Source organism: Protopterus annectens, chromosome 1.part0, assembly GCF_019279795.1.
Source record: "Protopterus annectens isolate FY-2018-M chromosome 1.part0, PAN1.0, whole genome shotgun sequence".
Classification (NCBI taxonomy): Eukaryota; Metazoa; Chordata; order Ceratodontiformes; family Protopteridae; genus Protopterus; species Protopterus annectens.
The window spans coordinates 796,008,835-796,020,833 of record NC_056725.1 but is presented as its reverse complement, the minus strand read 5'-3'; the positions used below and the strand labels follow the sequence as shown (position 1 = coordinate 796,020,833).

Genomic DNA, 11,999 nt, shown 5'->3' with positions numbered 1-11,999 from the left:
AACTAAAGCTCTTGTATTATTAAATGTGAACGAAGGTCCTCATTTGAATAGGTCAACATGTATCTAGTATGGACTATACTTGCAATTTCAAGGAAGTGTATAACAAGAAGATGGAATACAAACACAATACCAACTTTGGAAGAGTTCTATAGCCTACTGATGACCACAGCATTATTGGAAATTAAAATTAAAGAACTAAGAATTTATCCAAAGCCATTTATCAACAACCCTTGGGCAAAAGTCTTATCGTTGATTGATGCTATACAATAATTGATCAGACGCTCTGATAATGGATTGGGCATACTTATAAAGTAACTCTATACATTAAGAGCTGTTATAGTGTCAGGCTAATGAAAATAGTGTAACTCGTTATTTAAGATGTTATGTATAAATACTATGGAATTCATTCAAATGTATTTGAAAAATAAAAAAAAAAATTGAGAAAAAAAAAAAAGAAAGGTTTTTCACTATAAACACATCAACTCAAGAAAAGCACCATTGGTCCTGGTGATAGAAGAATATAACTTTTGGTCTATTTTGAACCTCTGAGCATTGTAAACCTAAGGAAACAAGCAAAGATTAGCCTTGGAGCCCTGAACTCCAGAAAATTACTGGCCTGGTATTTGCTGTAGAATTTTTTTCCAGAACATTAAAGGCTTTCATGATAAAATGTTGAGACCACTCAATAGTCTTATCAACTGTTACTTTCTGAAGGTTAGATACATTGTGCAAGGGCTGTATCCCAGATGCAATGACACTGGAAGTCATTCGCCCTTCAGCTTGTGTCTTTGAGTAATATGGCAACAGTCTTGGAGAGATTAGTGTTTTATCCAGATAATGTATTTTAGCAAGTAAATGTGAGATGTTGATGCCTTCAGAGGTATTCTCAAATCCTACCACAATCGGTTGAGTGTTTTATAATTATCTGTCATCTGCTGTCCACCCATTTTAATAAGGTTTATTGGAGCTTGGATATACCTAACATCTTTCAGATCTAGAGCTGTTCATCCTGAACAAGAATTCTTGAAGTAGCTGTAAAACATGTTAGATAGCAGTTCAATGTTATACTTGAGTTGCATGTGATAAAATAATAGCACTTGGTGGAATTTAAATTGGGATATAAAAGTATGGTCTTGCTCTATCTACTACTAAATTAGTTTGGTACCTAGTCATTGTTCTGTTATTTGTCTGTAAACTTGTGCTCAGCAGGAAAGTGATTGTTAGTGGTTCTTGGGAAGACATTTTTTTCTTAGCATGCTTCTTATGTCTGTTGAGCTATTGGTATAGTCATTCAAGGAGTCTTACAAATGTCTTTCATATATCATGCAACCCATCAGACTTAGTTTAATAAGTGCACTGTACTTTTGATAGGCTTTTCATGAACTGTTAAGCCTGTTTATTGATTATAATAATATTTTATTGCATGTTTTAACTTCATTTTAACAGGGTGTGTAGCTCTGTTAATAATATTCCTTATTGTTACAATCCTAGGTCCCGTCTTGGTAATCTGATCTGACTTTCTGAGGTCGTATGATTCTAAGAACACAACCTTGCAGATTTCCATGGTTACATTTTACACCACCATTTGGTTGTTCCTGCCAATTTTCATACAGTTATAAAACTCCCTGCCTTATTCTGATTATCAGCCTTCTAGTGCCAATGTGAAACAACCCGACTTATGGTGCTTCAGAGCAGTAGCTGGCTTATCTTTTGGTCAGTGCATTGTTCCATGATCTGAGCACTCAAATTTGAGAAGCAAAAAAAAAAAAACAAAAAAACACAAAGCTTCTCTGCTTTTCAGAACTGCAACAAGCCACTTCCTACAGCTTCTACCACTTCTACACTTATACCAAACACAAAGCGTGAAGGAAGTGTTTCACTTCTAACAGCAAGAGAAAAGTTGTATTAAGAATTCATTCCCATACTGGCATTCAGAAATGCCAGTATGGAAATGAATGGTGGTAGTACTGCCCTATCATCTGATTAGAATCCACCTACTGTATCCCTACCAACTTGCATCTAGAGCAGCTGCCCCTTTGCCCTACCCTAGCTACATTTCTGAGATGCCTCAGCTATTTGGCACATGTCTATCATGCCGTTTACCCAGGAATGGTTATATGGAAGTCTCAGTGAGACTTCCTTTCACATCCAAGCACCATGTCCATAGATAGACGTAGGCTGAACAGTTACCATCTCACTGGACATGGGATTTACTGACTACATTTTCTAGACAGAGTGATATTAAGATGGCATATGTGTATGTCTGCAGAGTTAGTGCAACCTTTCAGTTAAAGCTCATTCATCTCATTCAGGAAGTCCTTACAAACCCCTTAGCAACTGCAACAAGTCAGATGGCTTCCAAGGCCCACATCCCACCCAAGTGAGAGCTGTCCTCAAAGCATGCGCTACTTTTCTCAGTGACTGGACATCTAGAATTTGTCTGTTCATAGTCCAGGACAGCAGCAATGGCTGCAGTAGACCAGCATGGTCATGGTGTTTTGAACAGAAAAAGTAAGCTGTGAATATCATATCACTTACTGCATTTTTTCTAATTCAATTGCTTTTTCTTTGCCTCTTCTATAGTGCTATTCTACTGCTGTTGATGCATGCATCACCTGCAAGGAATCACCATTTCCTTTGAAAGTCTTTACACGATTGCTTTTAAAGATATTGAAAAACAGTAGTCTTACTAAGGTCATTATGTCATATTTTGAGGCTTGCCTTAAACTGTATTTTATAGTCCCACTTTTTTGACTGTACATTTATGGAATACCACAGCGTAGCCCACTGTTTCGCATCTCTGTGGCATTGCTTCAATAGGATTTTCTTTCAGTAGTGTCTCATTGCTGCTTCTGAGTTTGAAGTAGTGTCCACTGTCCACTAAAATTAAAAAAAAACTGTGACATGCTGAACCTCAAGTATTGCTGTCTTGACTTCCCACATAGAAAGGGAAGAATGAAAATAAATAATTGAAACAAACTAAAAAAAGTGTACAATAGCAAAACACACAAATTTCACAGTAAAAGAAAAAAAAAATCACAACAAGGGAAGAACTCAAATGCAAAGAAACAGCAACAGAAAATATAATTCTCAAATTCTCAAACAAATTCAGTACTGTACCAATGAAGATGTGGACAGCACAATGTTATGAAGAGTCGCGTTAAGTGATCTAAAAGGAATTATATAACAGAGCCCATAACACCATCTTCTTTTTTGTTCTCTGAGTCTCCTTTCTCTTCTTTCTCTTTCTCCTTCCACCTCTTACTGTCTCCTTCTCTGTTTATTTCTGTTTCTTTCTATCTCACTTGCTCATAAGAACATGAGGTAGTAAACCAGTAAAATTTCAGTATACCGCTGCAAATGCTGCCTAATCCATTCCAGGAGAAGGAAAGTCTAGGAGATTGCATCAGGAGTACTGGGGTCATGCCCCATACAAATCTATTAAACAACACCTGGTGTTACAGTAAGGGTGACATATAGGTAGATGCAGGCAGGCAGGCATGCACGCATTGAGTGGGCCAACAATGCAAACTTCTTCACCATACTGGTCAACCTGCAGACATTGAAAATAGAAACAAAGGTTCTTCGAGGGTAGGAACTTTGAGCCAAAGATCTGTGCATCCAATTAGAATAAAATTTGAATATTAAATACTGCATAACTCTTCCCACTTCCAGCGGGAATGTGGGAAATGACTCAGTAACATGTTTAAAAAACAGAGTGTGACAAAAATGATGGAAAATTATAAGCACATTATCAGAGATAATATAAAATCTGTAGACTTTAATGAACTTTATTGTAAAATTCTACTATATAAGGCGATTTATGTTTGCTTCAGAAAGGGAGACGTAAGATGTACGTCCTCTTTCTTTAATCATTATTGTCAGTAGTGTGTTGGTCACATTGTGTTCTTTTATGTGTACTAGACAGCTTCAAAAATCATATATGATGACAGAGATTCAGAAAATTCAGTGAAGAGGCAAATCAAGCCTGAAAATAGGAGCATACTTTGAAAAAGAGGGCCATCTTGTGCAGGAGTAAATAAGGTCTGAAAATAGGAACACCCCTCCAAAATAGGAACATTTAAGAGGTCTGCATATTGGTGAGATCACACACCAGGGCAACTGATGGAAATAAGGACCCAAGAGTGGAAAAAACTTGATGGCTGCTTGAAGATCTGGTCTCATCTTATAACAGAAATAAAAGGAGAACTAATTGGGAAAAAGTAAAGGAAATAAAAATTCTAAGATAAAAAAAAACAGTACATATGGCTAACAGCATCAAGAGTTTTGATGTATAACGTCTTTGCTTTCTTCAAATTATGCAAATGCATTTCCATGTAACATCACTTGAATATCGATAAGTTACTGTTTTCTGTTTTGTCATTTTTCAGAAACAGCTAAAAAATAACATAAAATCATTTCAGAGCAATGAGTCAGGAAAACTGGCACTTGAGAAACAGGAAATGTGCTCACGGATATGCAAATGATGCTACATACACAAGCATTTGTATAATAAAAAGATGTTGAATAATAAAACGATGTTGAACATATTCAAAACATTCAGCTATGTTAAAAACTTCAAAAGATGCAAACTTCATACAATCAGAGTCTGCTTATTTTAAAACGTGTGGTACTAACATGCAGGCATTCTAACTAAAATAAATTAAAATTTCATCTCATTAGAAAGATTACATAACGATAACATTATTAATGCAATATGATTGTCAACAAGTGACATTAATGCATACATCTAAAGAAAAAGCCAAGCTGTTATTATTAAGAGAGGCATCCTGCACTGGTGTTTACACAGTTTTGGGCATGTTTATAGCAAATGACATCATCATGGCAGGTCGACTAACAGATCACTTTCTATATAGTATACCATTAAGGATTAGAGATGAAAATGTATAATACTATACACATTTAAGTAAATGCAGTTTTAATAGAACACACACACAAACTGAATGTACGTACCCACAGCAAATTCTCACATCCCAGTAAAGATCAGGAAAAACTATTATTACATGCAATGGAGCTGCTACTCATAGCCAGCTTTAAGCACCAGTGAACGTTGTGGTAGCTGGGGGGCCCCCAACCACAGCAAGTTTTCTTGACATTTTGTAACATGTCTGTCAAACCAACAAATGCTAGTACAGCAATTTTGTGTATGTAATAAACTAGATGGGTAACAGTAACCCTTATTTATATCTCATAGTAAGTAGTAAGTAAAACGATCACTGTTACAGCTGCTAAAGCTGCTAATGGAAACAAAACAAACTGCAAGGAAAACCTTTGGGAGACCACCATGGTACCACGATGCAACTGTTAAAAACACAAATTTATTAAGTAAAACAGTAAAATGCAGGAATAAAAATTGGTACGATAAGTGCTTTTGGCTGATATAGCCTTCTTCAGATCATATGTGAATCCCGCTACAGATTCTATTTAAAACCTAGAAGCCCAATCCCAAATGTGGGGTGGACCAGACACCCTGGTAAGAAAAGGCACTTTCCTATGCCATTGTTGTAAAGTTTGTACTCACATTAACAGCAGCAACACTTTTATTCGCCCTATCTCCAATTGTGCCTATGTTTTTGATGTATTTGCAAATTGTACTAGTCAACATCTTGTCTATATGGCATCTTGCTGCTCATGTAGAGCTTTCTATGTAGAAAAAACTGATCAGCACCTTAAGGATCGGATTGTACGTCATATGAGAGACATAAGGAATGCTGATTTAAACAATGCGCTTGCTATGCACATTGTTCATAATCCAACACGTGTTTAAATTTAAAGTCCTGGAATGTATTCAACTTAGCCTAAGAGAAGATGATATAAAGAATAGGACAGAAATTAGAGAAATTAACTGTATTATTAGATTAAGAGCACGATGTCCTCCAGGCTTAAACAGTGTAGTGCCATTAAGACCTATCTTAAAAGCAAGGAAGCTAAGGATTGGGCCCTGAGGAGGCTATGTAACTTACAAAGTTTATTTATTATGATGCAGTGTTTCTTAGTTACTGCTGCTATAAAGCTTCCAGAGCCGTATTTGCTGCCTCTGCTAAAACCAGTTGTCACATACACTTTCTGTTGCCATGGCAATGAGCCACAAGAGGATGATTGGACTCAATGAGTCCTATAGTAGCCTATCACCACAGGGATACATGTCTAAGAAAACAATTGGTTAAAACTAAGAAGCTTATCCAATAGGAAAGTTACCACTGAATGCTTCACTACTGGCTGTTGACTAATTTCTAGAACTGAAGTTGGCTGCTATGCTTCCAATCAATACTAAGACTATGAGTCTGCATTTGCATATGTGGTCCACCCCACATTTGTGATTGGGCATCTGGGTTTTAAATAGAATCTGTAGTAGGATTCACATATGATCTGAAGAAGGATATATCAGCCGAAAGCGCTTATTGGACCGATTTTTATTCCTGCATTTTACAGTTTTAATTAATAAATCTGTGGTTTTAACAATTGTATTGTGGTGCCATGGTGCTCTGCTGAAGGTTTTCCTTGCAGCTTATTTATATCTCCTTCAAAATTTAAAGATCCTTAGTTATAGTAACAGTGTTTTGTCAAGTAGCAGGCTTCACATTTCCATTATTTTATCACTGATATAAGTAGACATTTTCTCTCCACTAAAACTTAAAACATAGCCTGCTTTAGGTACCTGCAATACCTGTGGCTGTGTGTGAGTGGGGGAGGGGCTTAATCATCCTTGATTGGGTGGGGGCCCCATGAAAGCTGCAGTTGGTTGGGAAAAATGAGGAGAAAAAAATTATTGATTTTCAATTACACTCTTTAACTTGAACAAGACTGTGACATGACTGTTAGGATAAAGCTGGTAATGAACATGAACAAGGAAGTACTAGAGAGATCAGCATGTCAGAGTGACTGATCTCAGTCACACCATGGATTTTAAGAAGAGCGAATGCTTCTGAACTTCAGGGATGGTTTCTGTTTCAGGTAGTTTCAAAAATACTATCAGAAACCAGATATTATAACCTGCAAAGTCTTGCTGAAAAATTCTGCTCAGTGCCATAACTAATAGCAGAATAAGGCTAAAAATAAAGACCACATTCTAAATATTTCTGTAAATCACTTAAAAGTTATTAGAATAAAACATTTTGCATCAGCATGCATTTTCTGGACAACAAGAAGTTTAAAACTGATTACTGGATTTATTAAGACAAAGCAAAATTATGAGGCAAAAAAGAGAATATCAGAAATCAGGGACAGTAACAAGTATTTATATAATCCTCAATGATGTAAGTAAAATGACTTATCCCTGCTGGTTGATAACTGCTAGGCAGCAGTCACTGATCTGGTATTGCACAATGAATTGCTATTTGCTGAAGTAAGTACAAAACTAGTATTGCTGTGACTTGTGTGTGTGTGTTTGTGTGTGTGTGTGTGTGTGTGTGCATGTGTTCATGAAAAATATCACAGATTTTTATCAGTGCACACATCCAGTAATGCCAGGATACACACATTATTCTTCTGGGTATCAGTAAAAATGCAGCTAACAAGTAATTACATTTCAAAAGTAAGGCATGCAGTATATCACAGAACACTCAGACACTTAGATCTTCTAGGAGTCCGGTGGACCCCACTCCCCAGACTGTATAAATGGATACAGGGGGGGCTCCCCTAATTATCCTTGACGGTGTGCAGGCCCCACAAAAGCTGTTTCTGGTTATGGAAAAATGAGAAAAAAATGCTTTGATTTTCTAATTACTGTTTAACCCAGATAGGGCTGTACTATGACCCTGTTAGGATAAAACTAATAATGGCTTCTGTTCTCAACTGCACCCATTCTAAAACCAGCCCTGCTCAGATGTTTGTGTACAGAAAGTTGCTGTAAGTTATGTGGGGGGCTGGGGATTGTATAGTCATTGCTTCCTTTACTTTTCTAACAGAACTCAGATGCACTAAGAAAGTTACTTTAGCTCCTGTAGGGGCAGTGTACTGTCTAGGAACAACAAAGTACCAATCATTATTTTGTATCACTTTCCTCACAATCAAACGTCAGGCACATATACAGGTGGTTGCCTTTGGGATAGGACCGAGGATTGAGGAGCCATGCTATTTATTTGTATGACAGCAGTCACTTGAAATACAAGACTGTGGCCATTTGAGCCTCTGCTTTCATCTCAATCTAACACCAGATGGATATATAGGAACTGTCTTTTTTGGGAAGGGGGTAGGGAGACAGGCATTATTCCCAGACAGGAGCTGTGTTTCCTCACAATTGGCTTGTTAGTTTATTGTGAGCTACTATTTTGTCAGCTTTGAACATTAAGCCTTGGCCACAACTTCTGCCTTAATTGAAAGAAAAAATATGACCGAAACTCTTTTTGTTACTCATGATTTTTGTTTAGGCTAGTGTTGGATTAAAAGGTTGGGAAATGCTCTGAAATGCATCCCAGAGCATCTACAACCTTTATGTCTTAATCAGATTATTGCCAAAATGTTTTTTACTGTGCAGTCTTGGTCCAGAAAGGTATGTTGAAAGGACGCAAGGAAAACTAAAAGTGAACAGCAACACGGAATGTCTCCTTGGTCATAATTTCTATTCAAGCCATCATTGGATGAAAAGGTTGTGTAAAAATTAAAAAAGACTTAAAAAGCACTTCAGATGATATATAAAGTTATGGCTTCTTGAAAAAAAGCTGAAGAAAAAGGTAAAAATGTGAGAAATGGAAGAAAAAGTAATGTGCATGGTGTGGGAAGCCCAAGATGGGGGAGAAACAGAGGGGAGCACTGGAGGATGTGCATGTGTTTTTTTTTGGGGAGCTGAAACACTAGGGAGTGCCTGGGGCTCTGTTTCACCTTAGTCCAGCCCTGTACCTACAGTTTTTTGTAATGTACCATTGTTGCAATGACAAGCTAGTAACTGTGAATGTCCCTTTGCAAGATGGACCAACCTAGTGTGGTATGTAGGCTTGTTGTAAGTTAACAGCATTGTAGCAACTGATCAGTCTGTGTGTACTACTCCTAAAAGTTTGCAGAATGATCTAAAAAGATGGATAGGAGGGGTGACAGTGATATGGTGATACTTAGACTGGAAGTGTCCAGGGGCCCCCAACTTGACATTTGCTGGAAGTCCTCAAAATGCTAACACCAGCCCTGGTGCTACTCCCATTAGATCTCTACTGCTTTATGAAAGAAAAGACCTTAGCAGAATCATTCATATATTGCATAGATTGGGGGGTCGATTATTCTAAAAAGACCCTGCCTTCATAAACTGGTATTTTCATTCAGTTAAGTGTTTTCCTTGAAGTCTGCCTTGGCCATGCCCACATCCTAGTATACTGTCTTTGGCCTGTTCACCACCCCCTCCTTTCATGTATCTTCTCCCACTTAAAGACACATATCCCACTTTCCTCTGTAACAGGAACACATACTGGAATTTCATATTCTGTTTTATTTATTGTTTGAAAAATGTCAGATAAAAGTATTTCATCACGTTCTGCTTCTTTCTACTACTGTGTTTTTTATCCAAACACACAGCACTCTTAAATATCTTCACTACAAACAGATGCACTTAAACACTATTTACCCTAAAACCATCATACTCGCTTTAATGTCCTCTTCATTCCACCCTCCAGTAATACTACAAACTCCTCCATACTCCACTTCTGCCCACTACTATAGAGCTCTCATACGATTCTTCGCATGCACAATTATCCACTACAACAGGCATCCCTTTATTATTAAATGCTCATTAAAACTTCCCTACTTCCTCATAAAGTTCATACTCATATTTGTTACTCTTCTTATGTGCATTAAGAAGACATTGAGGCTTGGGTGTTTTTTTAAATTGTTTACTGTATACAACTACATAAGGATGAATGGCAGGAACATTAAACTTAAATGAACTAACTAACTGACTGACTACATACTTGCATGCTCAAACTCTGGCTGCTCACTCAAAATGGCACTCTTACTTGCACATGCTCAGTACTTATATAAATGTGCTGACTCACTACAAAGCTTCTTAAAGGTATATCACACACTCTGGTCTACATCCCCCATCTTTACTGAACTGTCTCTTATAAAAAAATGACAGTTGAATAGGCATGCAATTATACAGACACTAATAAAGAAAAACAACAGTCATGTCCAGGTTGCCATGTATCTGGAACTAGGTTTCGAGATGTGTGACATAATAGTTAGGACTGGGTTTAGCAACAGGGTCAGTCACTGGGGAATGTTCTGCTTGAGGAGTTTCAGGGATTTTCTGGTTTGTTGACAGAATGTTCTCCGGAACAGAAACATTGGACAAGTCACTTTGAGAACTAGAGTCTTTGTCACAGGCAAGATGCTGTAACACTAGTTTGGACACTAACAAATGCTTCTGATTTCGTCTGAATTCCCTTCCTTGTGATTCCACAATGTACAATCTCAGTCCTTGACACAAACATTTTACAAATCCGATGTGATCAAAACCTTTTGATGTCTGCATCTTCACTATCTCCCCTTTTTGTAAAGAACGGAGTGATTTGCTGGTTTTATCATATTAAGATTTCTGGGACAATACTTTTTCAACAGTTGGACTTTTACTGCTTTGTTGTTCTTAGCATTTGGAACCAACAAATTACTGCTGATTGGTAGTGTGGTTCTGCTTTGTCTTGACATAAGTCTCTGGGCAGATGAACCAAGATAATTATCACGAGGAATGTTTCTGAGATTTAACGAGTTGCGAAAAACATCGGTAATGACATGTCTGGATTTCTCTAACAGCTGTTTTGCACTTTGAACTGCATGTTCAGCTAAGCCATTTGACTGATGGTATTCAGGACTAGTAATAAGAACAAAGTCCCACTCTTCTGCAAATTTCTTGAACTGCTGACTTGTAAACTGTGCACTGTTGTCAGAAATAACTCTCTGTGGACTACCATGGACAGAAAATGTTGCTTCAACTTAGTAATAACAATATTGGGAATTAGATTGGGAAGTAGGTTAATCTCAAACCAATTTGAGTAAGAGTCTACTAGCACTAAGTAATGCTGACCATTCTGTGGTATCTGTGGCTACTGTTGACAAAGGTAATTCAGGAATCTGGCTTAAGTAAAGTGGTTCTTTCTGTTGGTATGGCTTTGTACTATTACATACTGAACAAGATGAAAGTACTTTCTCAATATTTCTTGACATAAAAGGCCAAAATACTAGACCTCTCACCTTTCTTTTGATAGAATCAGTTCCTCAGTGGCCACGATGCAAGATCTTGATGTAGTCTTGTTGCAAGGACTTCAGAACAATCACTTTAGGACCTTTCATGATGATACCATTGTCTGTCAAAATCTCATCTCTGTATGGAAAATAAGTTTGGCAATTCTACTGGTAAACACGACTGCTTTGAAGGCCATCCTTGACTGATAAAGAGGTTTAGCTTCTGGAGAATTGGATATGATGCTGTGTGAGTTCTGAGCTCATCAAGACATGTAGAAGAAAAATGTCTCACTTCCGTGACCTCAAAGTAAGTTGCTCATCATTATGCTATTCTGTGTTTTTTCTCGGTGATCTGGATAAAGTATCAGCAAGATAAAAAAGTTTACCTTTTGTGTAAACATTGTACTTTTGCAATTTGAGCATCATACATTGTAGTCTAGCTGGAGTTGTATTCATAGACTTTCTGAAAGGTTGGTGGTCAGTTTTAATCAGTGGCGGCTGGTGACTTCAAATCAAAGGGGGGCTGCAGGAGACAGCTGAATGGGTGGGGTCAAGGGAAGGGGTGTGGCCAACCAGAAAGGGGAGGAGCTATGCTCAAAACCACAACAACTAACTTTAATTAAATACGCTGCCCTGGGTGGCAAACCATCATTATGAGAGTCCAATCAAGACAAAAATAAGTGTAGAAAAATAAAAATATTTCAATGCATTGGCTGCATGACAGCTTACTTAATATCTAGATGGAAACAAAAGGTTGTGAGGCATGAAAAAATAAATTACTTTTTAAATACATTACTGGAATACCAGTCAAAATC

The 11,999-nt window shown here is 37.4% G+C and overlaps 1 pseudogene; it reads right to left on the bottom strand.

Moving 5' to 3' along the window:
• Window positions 1–467: 467 nt before the first annotated feature.
• On the bottom strand, window positions 468–1,043 carry LOC122794998 (annotated as a pseudogene).
• Window positions 1,044–11,999: the final 10,956 nt, after the last annotated feature.